The sequence below is a fragment of the Protopterus annectens genome, chromosome 16.part0 (genome assembly GCF_019279795.1).
Source record: "Protopterus annectens isolate FY-2018-M chromosome 16.part0, PAN1.0, whole genome shotgun sequence".
Taxonomy (NCBI): Eukaryota; Metazoa; Chordata; order Ceratodontiformes; family Protopteridae; genus Protopterus; species Protopterus annectens.
In genome coordinates this window covers 815,169,318-815,189,401 of record NC_056750.1, presented here as the reverse complement: position 1 = coordinate 815,189,401, position 20,084 = coordinate 815,169,318, and positions in this window count along the sequence as shown.

Below are 20,084 nucleotides of genomic sequence, written 5' to 3'. Positions count from 1 at the left end.
CTTTTCATGTAGTCCAAGGAGGTACGTCTCAGGTCGTTTACACCAGCGTGGACAATGACTGAGTTGTACTTGTACCTGCTGTTGAGAGACCTGAGTGCTTGCGTTATGTGGCGGACTCTAACGCCCGACAGGCAGCTTACTGTGACCTTCTCCTTACTCAGTCTGGTGAGCGGGACGTCAGTGTGTCTGACTATGGAGTCACCAATGACTAGTGTGTCTGGCATTGTGTTTGGCCTTAAGGGCTGTGACTGCTTGACACTCTGACTGTGTGGTCTATGTGTTGCAGGTGTTGTGTTCTGAGGTGGTAGTTGTTTGGGTGTCTGCTTTGGTGGCCTCTGCTGTTTTGGTAGATTTTTGATCAGAGCCTCCGAGTATGTCTTTGTGTGTTTATGTGTATGATTTGAGGTTGTGATGGTACTATGTGAGACTGGGTCTATAGTGTGTGTGGTTACCTTCTCCTCCTGTAGCAAATTTCAACTTTGACCAGTGGTTGAACTTTATATTGTTGGGAGGGTGGCCTAATGGTTAAGGTATTTGCCTTACAAACACAAGGTCTGGGGTTTGATTCTCAAAAGGAATAATTGGCTAGGCTTAAAATGGCTCGCAAGGGCTGTTAGCATAGTACTAATCTATGACCCTATCTATGAACTTATATTTGGTCCAACAGCACTGTAAGTATAATATTTAGAAAATGGTGTTGAAATTGGCACTTTGAGGTGGTCTTTATAGGTCATGTTTCTTAAGCCCTGTATTCTTTTAGTGGGGAACCTCTGTGGGTGTTCCAATTGTTGTATGTGCCTAGTTAGGTGCATACCAAAGGGGGCATTTTTATCAATGATAGGTCTGATGAAATGCTGAATATAGTGTAACAATGACCTCCTTGAACCTAGATGCCATACTTATGTTTGTAAGTTGCACAACACAGAATGATTTCCTCACTACTGTAGATATGGGATGGTCAAAGGCTAGATTGCTGTCCATATGTCCCCAAGTCCCTGACTATTGGGCCAGCTCTTAGGGGTATGTTATCACTACAATAGTTACCAGGAGTGGATGACTCCCTGAAGGATACCATTATGCATTTCTTGGCATTTAGTTTTAGTCTATTGCTCTGATACAAGTTATTTGTTTGTGTCAGCCCTTCCTGGAGAAACATAGTGTCAATGGGGATTCTATAACTGCTTCTAATTTGTAATCACTTGAAACTTTGGTCAGCCAAAGGCCCATGACATTGGTCTTGACAGCCAAGAAGTAAATGTCAAAAAGAAGTAATCCCAGGACCGATCCTGAGGGACTGGCCTCTTTGTAGAGGTGGACTCCCTAATTCTAACTTCCTAGATCCTGCAAGTGAGTCAGGTAGTGATCCACCAGGTGACATAAGGATTTATACCTAACATCTTGAGGTATTGTGTCAAATGCAGTGTCAAACATTTTGTTCTCATCCATTGCTTTGGTGACCTTCTTAAAGACGTCCACCAAGCTGAGGAGGCCTGACCAGCCCTTGACGAAACCAAACTGGATTGGGTCCAGTCTGGAGGTTGCCTGTGTCATCACTGATCATTTCCATGGTAATTCTTTCCATGGTTTTGCATATGAGACCAGTGAGACTTATGGTTCTGTAGTTTCCAGGTAGATGTTCTACATTTGTGGAGAGGGATGACTATTGCTGTTTTCCATTCATGAGGCAAACAGCCTGTTTGGAGACTACAGTAAAATAACAATTCCAGGGGGCCTGATAGGTCATGTTTCATGCTGTTTAGAAGGTATCCTGGGATATTGCCTGTGCCCATTGATACAGTGTTCTTGGCTTTAGTGATAGCATTGAGGACCTGCTTCCTAGTGATAGTAGGGTGAGTAATATTTGATGGTATTTCCTGAGGGGAGGTTGAGCAGGAGAGAAGGTAAAGTTGGAGATGAATTTGTCAGCCAGTAGGTTTTCTCTGTCTTCTGGCACAGTATATGTGACACCATTAACAATGAGCTCTGCAAACAATTGTATATAGTTTTTGATGGTTGCAGACATAGCTAAAGAATGCTTTGTAGTTGTCTTTGGCATGGGAGGCCAAATATACCTCAAATTTGGCTTTGGTAGACTTTATTTGTTCTCTGAGCTGTTTGTTTAGTTTGATGAGAGTGCTTTTATACTGCTGGGTACTGCACCTCCTAATTTTTGCCATGATTTTCTTCATTCCGTTATACAACCTATTGATGTTGTGATTTCACCAGGGTGGCTTATTTTTTTTGGGTTTAGTTCTGTACTTATTCCCTGTGGGTACAGCTGCCTCTATGCAGCTATAAACATGTTTGTACAGGGTTTCTGTGAACAGTTCCAATAGGTAGCAGTGTTTTCAGGGTTTATTGGAGCCTTGAAATTTTGTCAGATTATCACGTAGGATTTTAGCCTTAGAGTAGTTTCTGGGGTTAGCTAGGGTTCCAGGTTTTATTCTTACTTCAAAGTTTTGTTTTGTGGTCTGACCTTACCAGAGAGGATATTACACTAGGGGTAGTGCAGCACTCTCCCATGTTAGTGAAGACCAGATCCAGTATGGCTGCTCCCCTGTTAAGCATACTGACAATTTGGTCTAGGGAGTTTTTATCTGCAAAATCCAGGAAGCTCTGTGCCTGCATATTTGGTATCGTACATGATTCCCAGTTAAAAGTGGAGTAATTAAAGTCACCCATGAGTATAGTATTGGGTTGGATGGTGAATGTTTCCAGTAAGCTTAAGTACATGTTCTGGGTTTCCTGAGTCATAGTGGGGGACCTGTAGCTTGTAAGAAAGTGGCATGGTATTTTGCCTATGGTGTTTTGAACATGGAAACTTCAAGTGTATCAACATGTTTGACCAGCCTTGAGGTACATTTATTTTTGATGTAAATCAAGACACCTCCACCTTTAGCCCCTCTCTGCGTGGAAGCTGATCTAAATATGTGGAAGGCATAATAGCTTTGTACTGCCGGTGTGATCTCTGCGGTATTAAACTATGTCTCAGTGACTGCACAGATGTCAGCATTCTCTAGCATGAGGAAAGCTTGCAGGGAGTGGAGTTTCTTGTTTAGACTCCTAGGAATGAACAGTAACACCTTTATATTTTCTGGATTTGATGTGCTATGTTGGAAGTACTTACAGTTTGGCATTGCCTAAAAAAGGCATTATAGAAAAGGAAAATGTTTTATCTAATATTTGAAAGCCTAGAGGGGAGAGGTGCAGACCATCCCTGGCAAAGCAGCGTGGTCTGTTGACCATCTCCTTCCATCCTGACAAATACTGCACCCCCTTAGAATGACACCAGAAACTTAGCCAATTATTAAACTCAGTTAACTCAAACCAGCTATAAAAAAAATGGAAGTAAACCAGGAAAATGAAAACTTGCTAAGATATATAATTCAGCAATGATTCTGATGAATGCTGTGTTTATGGTCAAAAGCAGGTAATTAAACTGTTGAATGATATACCTTATTGAGGATTCATTTTTCTCCATTTTTTTCCAGTTTTTATAGCTGGTTTGAGATATTTATTTCATATATTTTGCCAATTATAGAAGCCTTTTCTCTGTTTTGCGTTGGATTATTAAAGTCGGTCATCTTCTGTTCATATTGTGTCATCATCCTTGGAGAAGGTAAAATGCTGCTCAGTTCTTGTCTCATACCAGCCTGGAACACAAATTCTGAGAGTTACATGATGTTTCTGTTCATATAGTCTTGAAAAGTACATCTCAGGCCATTTACACCCACATGGACTATGACTGAGTCATACTGGTACTTGTGGTCCAATGACCTGAGTGTGTACATAATGTGATGGATCCTGGCCCCAGTAAGCAACTGACCATGACTTTCTCTTTATTCAACCTGATGAGAAGGATATCGCTGTGTCTCACAATGGAGTCTCCAATGATTAGAATATTGGCTTCCGTGGTGGCTTCCTTTATGGGCTTAGAAGTAGAGGCTCCATGAGATGTGGCTGTATGTGTCGATGTGAGTGTTGTTTTCAAAGAGTGCATTCGGGGCTGCTGAGGGCATTTGTTATGTGTACTTCATCTCAGAGGTCTTTGAGGTTTAGGAAGGTTACATTTAAGTGTGTCAACATATGTGGGTCTATGTATCTGCTTTGAACTGTGTGTATTGGGTGTAGCATGTGTACTACTGACAACCTGATTGACATTAGGAGAGCTTTTATGTGAGAGCTATGCCTACAGTGACATTATGTAAACACATCTCTCATATGCTTTATCAGTTTTGAGAATTAGCTGCTTGTCAGTAAACATGAGGTAATTTCTGCATTGCCTCGGGATGCCCATATTGAAATAGCTGGTAATGGTGATAGTGGCAAAGTTCATATCCATGGCAACAGACCCTTTTTATTGATTACTTGGTTCTGGTGAGAATATAAAGAAATGTCAGAATTATGCAGTTTGCAGCTCTGGGGGCAGTACTTGTCACTGCAAAGTAGTTGACCTGCATGCAACCAGGTATTGGTGAAATTCCAAGGGTGCTTTTACAGGAAAAATGTCAACTCAAGGTGGCTGTATCTATACAGGGTAATGCCAAACAGTTGAGGGGAAGTTACTAAAGTAGACCCTCATGATTTATGGATGAGGTATTCAGGGAGATATTCTGACATTAGGCTAGACAGCAGCTAATCAAGCAGTAGTTGCTGAAACAAAATAATTTACTTTGTCAAGAGTGATGAGTAGTGGGAATTCATTTAATTGGCTACTACCTGGCTATTACTAGTCCTGCTCTCACCACAGCTTCATGCTGCTGAGATACAATGCCCCTTTGCTTCTTCTCTCACCAGAAGCAAAACAATTGTGAACTAAAAACCAAACAAATGTTACGGTACAGGTGAAAAGAACAACAAAAAATGTTTTAAAATACTTAAAGAATTTTAATAAGCGCTTTCGTCCATCTCATTAAATGAACTTCATCAGACTAGTCAACAATAAAAACAGATTTAAATATCCCACCAAAAGTCTCATGTGACCAAAAAGTAATAAAAACATCATCATACAGACCAATTAAACCCACCAATCTATCCAAACAACATATATAAGTTAAACAACTATGAATTAATAAACAAATATTTTAAAATGCATTAAAATAATCATCTTTCCAAAGATAATAATCCACAAAAAGTCAAGCAATCCCTGGAAGTGGAACAGAAATCCAAGCAAAGAACAAACAACTGACCAGGAAGTAAAAGACCACAGCAAATAAATCCAACAATGGTAGAAACCAGTCCAGTTCACAGTTGTTGTGGAGAGAAACAATCCTTTATTGGTAAAACCACTGCAATTCACTGTTAAGCTCTTTTGTCTAATTTTGTCTAAACAGAAGGTTCATTTACTAGTCAGTGTAAATTCAGAACACTTTTGTAACTCAAAAGAGGCAGTTCTTCTAAAAGACTTTGTGTATTCTGTGAACTTCTCATTGACAGTTCACGTCTCTTGATATGCAGCCAGTCCATACTCCTCAACCTCTTAGCACAAGAACTCTGGACAAAGCCTAAAATAATGGGGAGACCAAGGCGCAAAATTAAATATGCATTTTAAATGTTGCTCTTATAAACTTAGAGAGTTGCTAGGACAGGATTTGTGATAGCATACATTTTCTGAAGGATATGGAGTCTGAAACTCAAATGGCTGTCATTCTTTAATGATGTCAGTTCTCACTGATTTGCCAAAAAAACAAAAATTGTATAAGAAACAGACCATAAATATGAGACAAAAATATGGACATTCTGTGAAAATCTGGACAGTTGAGAGGTATGAGCCAGTCTTATCTTGTACAGAAACCTTCCGCATCCTAAAACCAGTCCAGCTGTAGTTTCAGCTGTGTAGGATCTCAGAGTATCAACCTAACTGATGACCACACTGTCCTGCTCTTCTGAGTTTATTGTGCAAGTTTTGGATTCTAACAACTCCTGACTGATTTGTCATAGCAGGATTTAGGCTGTAGTTGAGTTCTTTGCCAGGTTGATTTTACAATTCATATGTTTTCTGGTTACAACATCACTGATGAAGCAGGTAGTGTGGTCAAGTGGTACAGAGGAATAAAGGATAGAACCCTGACTGCAACCCATGTGACCAGGGTTTGATTTGTGGCCCCAGCATTGGAGGAAATAGTTAAGGAGGGGTGAAGGGCATGGCCTGCATTCTTCTACTGTGGGAAGGTTTGGTTACTAGTATTCAAAGAGCAAATGAAGTAGTGTGATTTCTTAGCTGAAGAACATTGAAACCACCACCTATGCTCGAGTATACAGAACAGGCTGCCTGCTAGTGAAGACACTTGCAGAAGTGACGGTGTCCAGTGTGGACACTCTCTTCTCTCACAATTCAGGCATGCACAATAGGATGGCAGGGTATAACAAAAATAACCAGCCCCCCCCTCAATGGCTACCTAAATGATAGTCTTTCCTGGCTGACCCTCGTCCCAGTGATGGACAGCAAATGGGCCAACTGACCAAGGAGGATGATGAGCAGGAGGTAGCAGGGGCAAAAAAAGAAAAACATTGATGAAGAGACAACTTTCGTTCATTCTCCTCTCCTCCCCCAGCAACTGAGAAGGCAGCAGTCGTAGAGTATTGCTGTAGTCAGGCAAAGTTAAATAGCAGTCTTCCTTAAAGCTGGCAACGTGTTTTTAATTATATTTTTGTTGTCAGTATGTACAGCTCTCTACTTGCCCATTTGATTGTGGATATCTTGGAGTGGGTGTTAAGTGCTGAAATCCCCAGTCTTCTCAAGATAAACAAAATTCCTGGCTTGCAAACTGCAGACTATTGTCAGACAAAATGACGCTTGAAATTCCATGATTGAGAATGTTGCTTCAAGAAGTGATTTGATTTTATGATTTATCATGTACCTTTATAACTTCTAGATACCTCAAACAGTAGTTAACAACACCAACAAGAAACTGAATATCATTGAAATGAAATAAATTTGATTTGCTCCATGGTCTGTCTGGAATTTCATGGCACAGCCTCTTATCGTATAGGTCAAGACACAATACTACTTCCTGTGTATGAGAAACTGAATCAGCAAACTGTCCAAAAATATCAAACAAAATGTCAGCATTCACATTTGTATTTGTATTACGCTTCTCAGTATCACCACATACTGAGTTTTGTTTTTTTGCCTTAAAAGACTGCATAAGACAAAGACATGAATCATTCATTCCATTACTCTCTGAACTTACTTACATATTTTTCAGTTGTTAATCAAGTAAATATACTGATCAGAATGCATCTTTTCACCCATGGCTAAGGTCACATAGTGACATAAAACTGACAGACATAACATGAAATTAAGACATTGTTGACAGATTTCCATACAGAATCATCACAGCAGCTGTTATAGTTCAGTTGTACAGAAAATGTGTTGCTTATAACCATTCTGAGGCAGAGAACATTAAAAGCTGGAAAACAGCTAATTTGTAATTTACAGTCTCTCACTGAGGAGTGATGCTATACAACAAACAAATGGGCATACTAAAGCCCTTTGCAATTTATAAAGTCATACACACAGTGGAGCAATACCTTCTGGATGGTCTTGCTCAATTGTGTACACACAGTACGCCGTGCACATATCATCAATATCCTTTTCTCAGAATTGTGTGCAATTCACAATTCACTGGCAGTATACCACCTGCAAGAAGGCTGCTCTCAATGGGGTAAGTTTATTGGATTCCAGCTGCATATAAGCAGATGGCATTCTTTTTGTGGTCACTGTTCTCCATCATCAACTAATATGTTGTCCAGCACAAGCCGCTCCGTAACATATTAATACTATAGTTAAATAATCAGTTACTGTTACCTGTCTTGCACAGCACAACTCACATAGTAAGTGATGTCTCACTACCATGTTATTGTAATAACCCTAACTCCACCAGCATACCTCAGGACTGAAACATCCTAGATGTGACAGAAAAGCACAGCACAATTGAGAAAAGTAGCTTAGGATGATATACCTTAGGTATATAATGCCTTTATAAACTGCATTCCCCTATTGTACTGTAAAATTCTACCATGCTATGCAGCCCCCCCCCCAAGTGTACAGAAATACATAAAACACAGTAGTGTATTGTGCAATCCTGTGTGCCATTCAGGACAATGTAAAGATCTGGTGTATGCTGCCATGAGATAGCAAGATTCATGTCTATGTATCACAGTACCTCGTGGTGTGCTAAACACAGGTGCAGAAGATGCACCTACACATGTGCAGACTATATTTTCCTATAGGAGGGACAGAATAAAATGTAAATGATTGGCAGTTTATTATTAGATTGAAAGATAATGCTAGCACATTATGTAATAATGTCTGACAATGAATTAGACATCTTTGTTAGTTATTTACATTATAGATAACACTGAAGTTTGGATTTTAATAACTTGTTACATGCCTTTACAAGGTGGAATAGAATTACTTTAAAATCTAAAGTTTTCACTGAGACATAAGGAATCTGGGGTGATGGCAGGCATGGAGAATGTTCATGCTTGGTTTTACTGGAATAATGAGCAGGATGTGAAGGATTTTAGATGTGAAGAAAGGCATGGTGGGACAGAGTTCCAGATCAGGAACAGATTGCTTGTTCTGCTTTAATTAAAATGAAGTTGGGTCTTTGAGGGGTGTTAGAACTTGGTGTTTGATTTCTTCACGAATAGTGGGCATTATAATGGAAAAGTTTACTGCATAAATGTAGGCGGAATTAATTACTGGAAATATTTTAAATTGTGATTGCAAATAGTAGGTAGAAGAGGTTACACAAGTGTGCTTGTTGATCAGTGAGAAGTATAAATCTGTAGTCTGTATTGCTCAGGTTGCAGTAGAATTGTTTGTGCAAGGACAGCATATTTTATGGGAAATAAGATGTTTTTTTGCCAGCTGTTAGATGACTAGGGGCCTGATTCCAAAAGACTTGCTCTCAATGTAAGTGACTTACTTTGGTGTAATTGTGCCCTGATTCCAAAAGACTTGTTGTCATTTTAAGTGACTTACTTCAGTGTAAGTCTTTTCTATTAACGGGTTTACACTGGGGTCCAGATTCCAAAAGACTTGCTCTCAGAGTAAGTCTCAAAGTGAGTGACACTCTGAGACCAAGTCTTTTGGAATCTGGCCGTAACAAATTTTTATGTCTATTTTAAATTTGAAATGACCTTGAAATTATTCTTCATGGTAAAAGATGTTTTAGGTTAAGATTAAATTCAATTTTAAGACATTTTTAGGACTGAGTTGAGAGGACAGGGATGTTCCTTTCACAGCTCTACAAATCATTGCCTTCATGACTGTGCAAATAATCCACTTCCTGTATACATGTGCGAGTAGTTGTCTTGAGTGACTATGTATTGTCATATAGTGCACAATGACTACATTGACATATTCTGAAATAACAGAGTACAGATTTTAACACAATACAGCTCTTTCTGTCCTAATGGTGTTGGTCCATGACCAGAATAAGTCAGTAGCATAGCTTTGGACTCTGATATAGTGCCACTAAAGCTGAACTCTGTAAGTGCATTTTCAGGATAGGGATACTATATTCTCCTTTATTATCAAGCTTAAAATATAAGACTTCTCTCAGTTCTAGTCAATTATTTTTTCAGGCCAGCAACTTTTAAATTGACTACACTGCTTACTTTCTGTCCCTTGTATAGAAACAGTATCAATAATAAAACATATCAACTGCATTCACAAACAGTTGTTTTCCATCTTTAAATCATCTGAATCATGGACCACACTGTCAACATATTCAACAGTTTTTTTTGTTTCAGTCACTTGCAAAGCTTTGCTCTGAGCATCTCTCCTTTCTATGCCTTACAAATTTTAGAAGAACGATTAAACATTTCATATTTTCATCATTTCCTATTTATTTTATTTTTTTTATATATTTTACATTTGTTGACCGGGCTAGTCCAACTGGATAAATTTCCATTTTCAGTAGAGGCCCGGGGAGAAAAGCTCCAATATAACACAAGATGTAATATACAATTTTATAACAAATAAAGTATAACAAATAAAGTAGGAGGTATTTGGAATAAAAAGAAGATTTTAAAAAGTACATTATTAAGAAGGTGAGTATTAAGTAATATAACATCATGCGGTTGTTTGATAAGAGAGATACACTAGAGTTCATTGTTAGTTAACTTAAATGCCTGTGGATATATATTTTTACAATAACAACGTTTAGTATCCAGAGGGGTATGTAGAGTATGATTGTGTAGCCATAGGCAATAAGGGGATATTAATAGGAAAGGTAGTAGATTAATCAGGGTTATTGCAGGGACATGACCAGTGTGATTTTAGGTGACTTTTAAGCTTTAGTTTAAGGAGTGACAGTGATGGAAGTAGAGTTAGATCAGTAGGTAGAAGGTTCCAGTGTTTCCCAGCAGTATTGGAGAAAAGGCTATCACCTGACTGGTTACTGGACTTACTTATGCTGGCAAGTAGTTTACTTGAAGAGCGTAGGGAATTAAGATTATTATAAGGGGTAATTAGGTTAGCAAGTATTGGAGTATTATTTGGTTGGTAAAAGATTTTATGAGCTATGGTAAGTTGGGAAAGAGTTAGCACATTAGGGAGTTCAAGCCAGTCTAGCTGCTTTAGATTCAGACAATGGTGTGTTCGAAATGCATTACCAATGGCAAATCTGCCAATGTTGTTATAGGAGTTTGATAGTTTCACAAGATTACTTTTCTTTAGATTAGTATAAATAGGAGAATTATAGAGGAGAGTTGAGATTAAGTGAGAGTGGGCAATGGTAGTTCTAGCTATGGGAGTTAAGAAGGGTTTGATTCTATATAAGGATCCCATTTTTCTGTTCACTGTTTGAATGGTGTTATTTATATGGTTATCGAAGTTAAGGTTGTTGTCAATTGTGACTCCTAATAGTTTGGTAGTAGGATCGGGAAAGATGAGGGTTCCATTGTTAGATTTAATAGAGAAGTCTATAGGAGAGGACCTATTTGTAGGTGTGAAAAGTAGAAGTTTGTTTTTTTTGGCGTTTAAAAGGAGGCAGCGTTTAAGGAACCAGTCTTCTACTGAGTTGAATAACTTTTGAGTTAGAGAGTGTAGTTCAGAAATGGTGATGGCAGAACATATAAGTGCGGAATCATTGGCATATTGAATGCAGGTGGCTTCTGGTACTGCTACCTGAAGGTCGTTGATGAATAATGAAAAAAGAAGAGGTCCTAAAATGGAGCCCTGGGGGACTCCAAGGGTGACTGGCAGGTGGGATGAAAGTTTATTTTCCCAAAGAACTGCCTGTTGCCTATTGTTAAGGTAAGACTTGGACCATTGAATAGCTGGGGTATCTAGAGCAAGAAGTTCCAAAGTGTTGATAAGCAGGGGATGATTAACCATATCAAAAGCCTTTGAAAGGTCGATGAAGAGAGCAGAAGAGAGGATGTTGGTATTACGGTTCTTGTAAATATGTCAAGATGTCACTTCTCATCATGCAGATGACCATACCTTCTTCCTATTTTTAACTGTGTGACATTGACCAAGCAAAAAGTGCAAGTTCAGATATGTGCCATGTAATTTGAATAATTTTCTCATTACACTGTTTTATGACAGATTTATTCTGCTTGTTTTAACATACATGTATTATAGCTCAGTACCCACTTAGAGGCTAGGCAGTTATTACAAGTCAGTGACTTCTTCAGCTCTATAAAGGTTTCTGTCTCATGGCTTCTTTCATAGTACAACAAGGATCAGTGCTTTCCCTTGTGCTAATTCAGAACCAAGAACTGACCACAGCAAATGAATCCAGCAATGATAGAAACCACTCCAGTTTGCAGTTGTTTTAAAAAGAAACAAACCTTTATTGGTTACACCACTGCAATTCATGTTTAAGTGCTTTCATCCAAACATAGACTTCTTCAGAACCATGAAAACTCCTCAAACACTGAATTTAAGAACTGAGAGAACTAAAACCACACCCCCAAGAACTGCTGATTCAGGTGTCTGGGCATGATGATTATTCAAATGAGGAATCAGCACATGTACACACTGGCTAAACATCTGCCTTAACCACAGCATCATATGGACACTTGCGTACTGACAAGTAGCATTGCCCCTATGTGGTCCGTACCATGTCATGTAGGAGAAATTTGTAATTCCACATGTTACAGAAATTGAGTCACTGTAATGTCTGCTATTGCAACAGCATATATATAACATAACAAGACTGCCACATTTCCCACCTTAAAATGCCATTGTGAACAATTATAATATAGTACATATTTTAGCCTGGGTCACCACTTGCCATGCAAATGAAGTGCCTGTCATTGCACAACAGATGGCACACATGAGAATGCATCTAGGCACAAAATATCTACCATTTTTTTCTAGGTGAGAGATCATGGCTGGGGAAGAATAAGGTAGTGCCCCTATTAGAACACAATGCTGATCTGCAGAAGAAACTAAACTCTTTCTCCATAAAGACTACAGCCAGAGGTTCTTCTAGGAGGGCTATGAAGGGCCTCAGTATAAAACTGAGGACTGGAATATTTTGGCCCAGGCAGTCACTAATGCCACTGGCATTCCATGCATGGGAGGAGTAGTGCCATTACCGTTATAGTGGCATGAGGTATCAACATCCCAAACTCCTAGGCTGATAGGATCATGAGGTCAGTCAGCAAGGTCTATCTGTGTACTGCAAGTGCAAATTAATGTTAGCCACCAGACTTCCCAACTGTCCCTATTTTGGAGGAGTGTTTCTATTTTTCAAGCCTGATTTAGGGCATCTCCGTTTTTGGAGGTGTGTCCCTATTTTCAGGCTTGATTAATCCTTTCACACAATTTTCTGAATCCCCTCATCATACGTCATTTTTGAAGCAGTCTATTATACAGAAAACCATGCTACATAACCAGCATACTAGAGGCATCAATAATTTAAAGAAAGAAGACGCACATCTTATCATGTTCCTTTTTCTGAAGCAAAAATAAATGACCTTGTTTGGAAGAATTTTGCAATATAGTTCATTAAGTCTAAAGATTTGACAAAATCACTTTTGTAATGTGTGTGTGTGTGTGTGTGTGTGTGTATGTGTGTGTGTGTGTGTGTGTGTGTGTGTGTGTGTGTGTGTGTGTGTCTTTCGGCTTTTCCCGGTTAGGGATCGCCACAGCAGAACTCCGGTCCACTAATGATTGGCAGTTGATTTTTACGTGCTGAGTTGCCAGCCCTAATGCACAACCTTCAACGAAGGTACGCCCATTTACGCATGTCTCCACGCAGAAGAGCTGAGAGTCGAACCGGACAGCGTCTTTTTTGTCACTCCCTGTTTTTTAAACATGTGTTTCTTTGTAGTATCTCACATCCCTGATAGAAAAGAGAAGAGATCTGTGCTATTTGGTATTCAAATTTGTTGCTAATTAGATGCCCACATTTTTAGCTGGATGTATCTATTTTGTAGAAGCTTTTGTTCCTTTTCTGAATGTCTGTAGGATGAGAGAAATTTCAGCTACAGATACAACCTCCCAGTGCATGCCATCCACAAGCTTCCAAACTGTGTTTTTTTTTTTCCATAGATCCTAAAGCTATTGCAGACAATAGGCAGCTGCACTGGATGAGGCAAGAACACCTGAAACAGCACTGTGACAAGCATGCTACTTCATACTGCACATGTTTTAATGCTGACATTCGACTCAGGTAACATAGACGCAGCTTCATACTGTATAGGTTTTATTATTGCCACTTCCCCTCAGGTGGTATAGATACAGCTTCATACTGTATAGGTTTTATTATTTCCACTTCCCCTCAGGTGGTATAGATGCAGCTTCATACTGTATAGGTTTTATTATTGCCACTTCCCCTCAGGTGGTATAGATGCAGCTTCGTACTGTATAGGTTTTATTATTGCCACTTCCCCTCAGGTGGTATAGATGCAGCTTCGTACTGTATAGGTTTTATTATTTCCACTTCCCCTCAGGTGGTATAGATGCAGCTTCGTACTGTATAGATTTTATTATTGCACTTCCCCTCAGGTGGTATAGATGCAGCTTCATACTGTATACGTTTTATTATTGCCACTTCCCCTCAGGTGGTATAGTTGCAGCTACATACTGTATAGGTTTTATTATTTCCACTTCCCCTCAGGTGGTATAGATGCAGCTTCATACTGTATAGGTTTTATTATTGCCACTTCCCCTCAGGTGGTATAGATGCAGCTTCATACTGTATAGGTTTTATTATTTCCACTTCCCCTCAGGTGGTATAGATGCAGCTTCATACTGTATAGGTTTTATTATTGCCACTTCCCCTCAGGTGGTATAGATGCAGCTTCATACTGTATAGGTTTTATTATTGCCACTTCTCCTCAGGTGGTATAGATGCAGCTTCATACTGTATAGGTTTTATTATTTCCACTTCCACTCAGGTGGTATAGATGCAGCTTCATACTGTATAGGTTTTAATATTTCCACTTCCCCTCAGGTGGTATAGATGCAGTTTCGTACTGTATAGGTTTTATTATTTCCACTTCCCCTCAGGTGGTATAGATGCAGCTTCATACTGTATAGGTTTTATTATTGCCACTTCCCCTCAGGTGGTATAGATGCAGCTTCATACTGTATAGGTTTTATTATTTCCACTTCCCCTCAGGTGGTATAGATGCAGCTTCAGACTGTATAGGTTTTATTATTTCCACTTCCCCTCAGGTGGTATAGATGCAGCTTCGTACTGTATAGGTTTTATTATTTCCACTTCCCCTCAGGTGGTATAGATGCAGCTTCGTACTGTATAGGTTTTATTATTGCCACTTCCCCTCAGGTGGTATAGATGCAGCTTCATACTGTATAGGTTTTATTATTGCACTTCCCCTCAGGTGGTATAGATGCAGCTTCATACTGTATACGTTTTATTATTGCCACTTCCCCTCAGGTGGTATAGATGCAGCTTCATACTGTATAGGTTTTATTATTGCCACTTCCCCTCAGGTGGTATAGATGCAGCTTCATACTGTATAGGTTTTATTATTGCACTTCCCCTCAGGTGGTATAGATGCAGCTTCATACTGTATAGGTTTTATTATTGCACTTCCCCTCAGGTGGTATAGATGCAGCTTCATACTGTATAGGTTTTATTATTGCCACTTCCCCTCAGGTAGTATAGATGCAGCTTCATACTGTATAGGTTTTATTATTGCACTTCCCCTCAGGTGGTATAGATGCAGCTTCATACTGTATAGGTTTTATTATTTCCACTTCCCCTCAGGTGGTATAGATGCAGCTTCGTACTGTATAGGTTTTATTATTGCCACTTCCCCTCAGGTGGTATAGATGCAGCTTCAGACTGTATAGGTTTTATTATTTCCACTTCCCCTCAGGTGGTATAGATGCAGCTTCGTACTGTATAGGTGTTATTATTGCCACTTCCCCTTCAGGTGGTATAGATGCAGCTTCATACTGTATAGGTTTTATTATTTCCACTTCCCCTCAGGTGGTATAGATGTAGCTTCATACTGTATAGGTTTTATTATTTCCACTTCCCCTCAGGTGGTATAGATGCAGCTTCATAATGTATAGGTTTTATTATTGCCACTTCCCCTCAGGTGGTATAGATGCAGCTTCATACTGTATGGGTTTTATTATTTCCACTTCCCCTCGGGTGGTATAGATGCAGCTTCATACTGTATAGGTTTTATTATTGCCACTTCCCCTCAGGTGGTATAGATGCAGCTTCGTACTGTATAGGTTTTATTATTTCCACTTCCCTCAGGTGGTATAGATGCAGCTTCAGACTGTATAGGTTTTATTATTGCCACTTCCCCTCAGGTGGTATAGATGCAGCTTCGTACTGTATAGGTTTTATTATTTCCACTTCCCCTCAGGTGGTATAGATGCAGCTTCATACTGTATAGGTTTTATTATTTCCACTTCCCCTCAGGTGGTATAGATGCAGCTTCATACTGTATAGGTTTTATTATTGCCACTTCCCCTCAGGTGGTATAGATGCAGCTTCATACTGTATAGGTTTTATTATTTCCACTTCCCCTCGGGTGGTATAGATGCAGCTTCATACTGTATAGGTTTTATTATTGCCATTTCCCCTCAGGTGGTATAGATGCAGCTTCGTACTGTATAAGTTTTATTATTTCCACTTCCCCTCAGGTGGTATAGATGCAGCTTCGTACTGTATAGGTTTTATTATTTCCACTTCCCCTCAGGTGGTATAGATGCAGCTTCATACTGTATAGGTTTTATTATTGCCACTTCCCCTCAGGTGGTATAGATGCAGCTTCATACTGTATAGGTTTTATTATCGCCACTTCCCCTCAGGTGGTATAGATGCAGCTTCATACTGTATAAGTTTTATTATTGCCACTTCCCCTCAGATGGTATAGATGCAGCTTCATACTGTATAAGTTTTATTATTGCCACTTCCCCTCAGGTGGTATAGATGCAGCTTCATACTGTATAGGTTTTATTATTGCCACTTCCCCTCAGGTGGTATAGATGCAGCTTCATACTGTATAGGTGTTATTATTGTCACTTCCCCTCAGGTGGTATATTTGCAGCTTCAAACTGTATAGGTTTTATTATTGCCACTTCCCCTCAGGTAGTATAGATGCAGCTTCATACTGTATAGGTTTTATTATTGCACTTCCCCTCAGGTGGTATAGATGCAGCTTCGTACTGTATAGGTGTTATTATTGCCACTTCCCCTTCAGGTGGTATAGATGAAGCTTCATACTGTATAGGTTTTATTATTTCCACTTCCCCTCAGGTGGTATAGATGCAGCTTCGTACTGTATAGGTTTTATTATTGCACTTCCCCTCAGGTGGTATAGATGCAGCTTCATACTGTATAGGTTTTATTATTGCCACTTCCCCTCAGGTGGTATAGATGCAGCTTCGTACTGTATAGGTTTTATTATTTCCACTTCCCCTCAGGTGGTATAGATGCAGCTTCATACTGTATAGGTTTTATTATTTCCACTTCCCCTCAGGTGGTATAGATGCAGCTTCATACTGTATAGGTTTTATTATTGCCACTTCCCCTCAGGTGGTATAGATGCAGCTTCATACTGTATAGGTTTTATTATTTCCACTTCTCCTCAGGTGGTATAGATGCAGCTTCATACTGTATAGGTTTTATTATTTCCACTTCCCTTCAGGTGGTATAGATGCAGCTTCATACTGTATAGGTTTTATTATTGCCACTTCCCCTCAGGTGGTATAGATGCAGCTTCGTACTGTATAGGTTTTATTATTTCCACTTCCCCTCAGGTGGTATAGATGCAGCTTCATACTGTATAGGTTTTATTATTGCCACTTCGCCTCAGGTGGTATAGATGCAGCTTCATACTGTATAGGTTTTATTATTGCCACTTCCACTCAGGTGGTATAGATGCAGCTTCATACTGTACAGGTTTTATTATTGCACTTCCCCTCAGGTGGTATAGATGCAGCTTCATACTGTATAGGTTTTATTATTGCCACTTCCCTCAGGTGGTATAGATGCAGCTTCATACTGTATAGGTTTTATTATTTCCACTTCCCCTCAGGTGGTATAGATGCAGCTTCATACTGTATAGGTTTTATTATTTCCACTTCCTTCAGGTGGTGTAGATGCAGCTTCATACTGTATAGGTTTTATTATTTCCACTTCCCCTCAGGTGGTATAGATGCAGCTTCATACTGTATAGGTTTTATTATTGCCACTTCCCCTCAGGTGGTATAGATGCAGCTTCATACTGTATAGGTTTTATTATTGCCACTTCCCTCAGGTGGTATAGATGCAGCTTCATACTGTATAGGTTTTATTATTGCCACTTCCCCTCAGGTGGTATAGATGCAGCTTCATACTGTATAGGTTTTATTATTGCCACTTCCCTCAGGTGGTATAGATGCAGCTTCATACTGTATAGGTTTTATTATTGCCACTTCCCTCAGGTGGTATAGATGCAGCTTCATACTGTATAGGTTTTATTATTGCCACTTCCCTCAGGTGGTATAGATGCAGCTTCATACTGTATAGGTTTTATTATTGCCACTTCCCTCAGGTGGTATAGATGCAGCTTCATACTGTATAGGTTTTATTATTGCCACTTCCCTCAGGTGGTATAGATGCAGCTTCATACTGTATAGGTTTTATTATTGCCACTTCCCTCAGGTAGTATAGATGCAGCTTCGTACTGTATAGGTTTTATTATTTCCACTTCCCCTCAGGTGGTATAGTTGCAGCTTCATACTGTATAGGTTTTATTATTGCCACTTCCCTCAGGTGGTATAGATGCAGCTTCATACTGTATAGGTTTTATTATTCCACTTCCCTCAGGTGGTATAGATGCAGCTTCATACTGTATAGGTTTTATTATTGCCACTTCCCTCAGGTGGTATAGATGCAGCTTCATACTGTATAGGTTTTATTATTTCCACTTCCCTCAGGTGGTATAGATGCAGCTTCATACTGTATAGGTAAGCATATTCCACTTCCCTCAGGTAATATAGATGCAGCTTCATACTGTATAGGTTTTATTATTGCCACTTCCCCTCAGGTGGTATAGATGCAGCTTCATACTGTATAGGTTTTATTATTTCCACTTCCCCTCAGGTGGTATAGATGCAGCTTCGTACTGTATAGGTTTTATTATTGCCACTTCCCCTTCAGGTGGTATAGATGCAGCTTCATACTGTATAGGTTTTATTATTTCCACTTCCCCTCAGGTGGTATAGATGCAGCTTCATACTGTATAGGTTTTATTATTGCCACTTCCACTCAGGTGGTATAGATGCAGCTTCATACTGTACAGGTTTTATTATTTCCACTTCCCTCAGGTGGTATAGATGCAGCTTCATACTGTATAGGTTTTATTATTTCCACTTCCCTCAGGTGGTATAGATGCAGTTTCATACTGTATAGGTTTTATTATTGCCACTTCCCCTCAGGTGGTATAGATGCAGCTTCATACTGTATAGGTTTTATTATTGCACTTCCCCTCAGGTGGTATAGATGCAGCTTCATACTGTATACGTTTTATTATTGCCACTTCCCCTCAGGTGGTATAGATGCAGCTTCATACTGTATAGGTTTTATTATTTCCACTTCCCCTCAGGTGGTATAGATGCAGCTTCATACTGTATAGGTTTTATTATTGCCACTTCCCCTCAGGTGGTATAGATGCAGCTTCATACTGTATAGGTTTTATTATTTCCACTTCCCTCAGGTGGTATAGATGAAGCTTCATACTGTATAGGTTTTATTATTTCCACTTCTCCTCAGGTGGTATAGATGCAGCTTCATACTGTATAGGTTTTATTATTGCCACTTCCCCTCAGGTGGTATAGATGCAGCTTCATACTGTATAGGTTTTATTATTGCCACTTCCCCTAAGGTGGTATAGATGCAGCTTCGTACTGTATAGGTTTTATTATTGCCACTTCCCCTCGGGAGGTATAGATGCAGCTTCGTACTGTATAGGTTTTATTATTTCCACTTCCCCTCAGGTGGTATAGATGCAGCTTCATACTGTATAGGTTTTATTATTTCCACTTCCCCTCAGGTGGTATAGATGCAGCTTCATACTGTATAGGTTTTATTATTTCCACTTCCCTTCAGGTGGTATAGATGCAGCTTCTTACTGTATAGGTTTTATTATTGCCACTTCCCCTCAGGTGGTATAGATGCAGCTTCATACTGTATAGGTTTTATTATTGCCACTTCCCCTCAGGTGGTATAGATGCAGCTTCATACTGTATATGTTTTATTATTGCCACTTCCCATCAGGTGGTATAGATGCAGCTTCATACTGTATAGGTTTTATTATTTCCACTTCCCCTCAGGTGGTATAGATGCAGCTTCATACTGTATAGGTTTTATTATTGCCACTTCCCCTCAGGTGGTATAGATGCAGCTTCATACTGTATAGGTTTTATTATTTCCACTTCCCCTCAGGTGGTATAGATGCAGCTTCATACTGTATAGGTTTTATTATTTCCACTTCCCCTCAGGTGGTATAGATGCAGCTTCATACTGTATAGGTTTTATTATTGCCACTTCCCCATCAGGTGGTATAGATGCAGCTCACTGTATAGGTTTTATTATTGCCACTTCCCTCAGGTGGTATAGATGCAGCTTCATACTGTATAG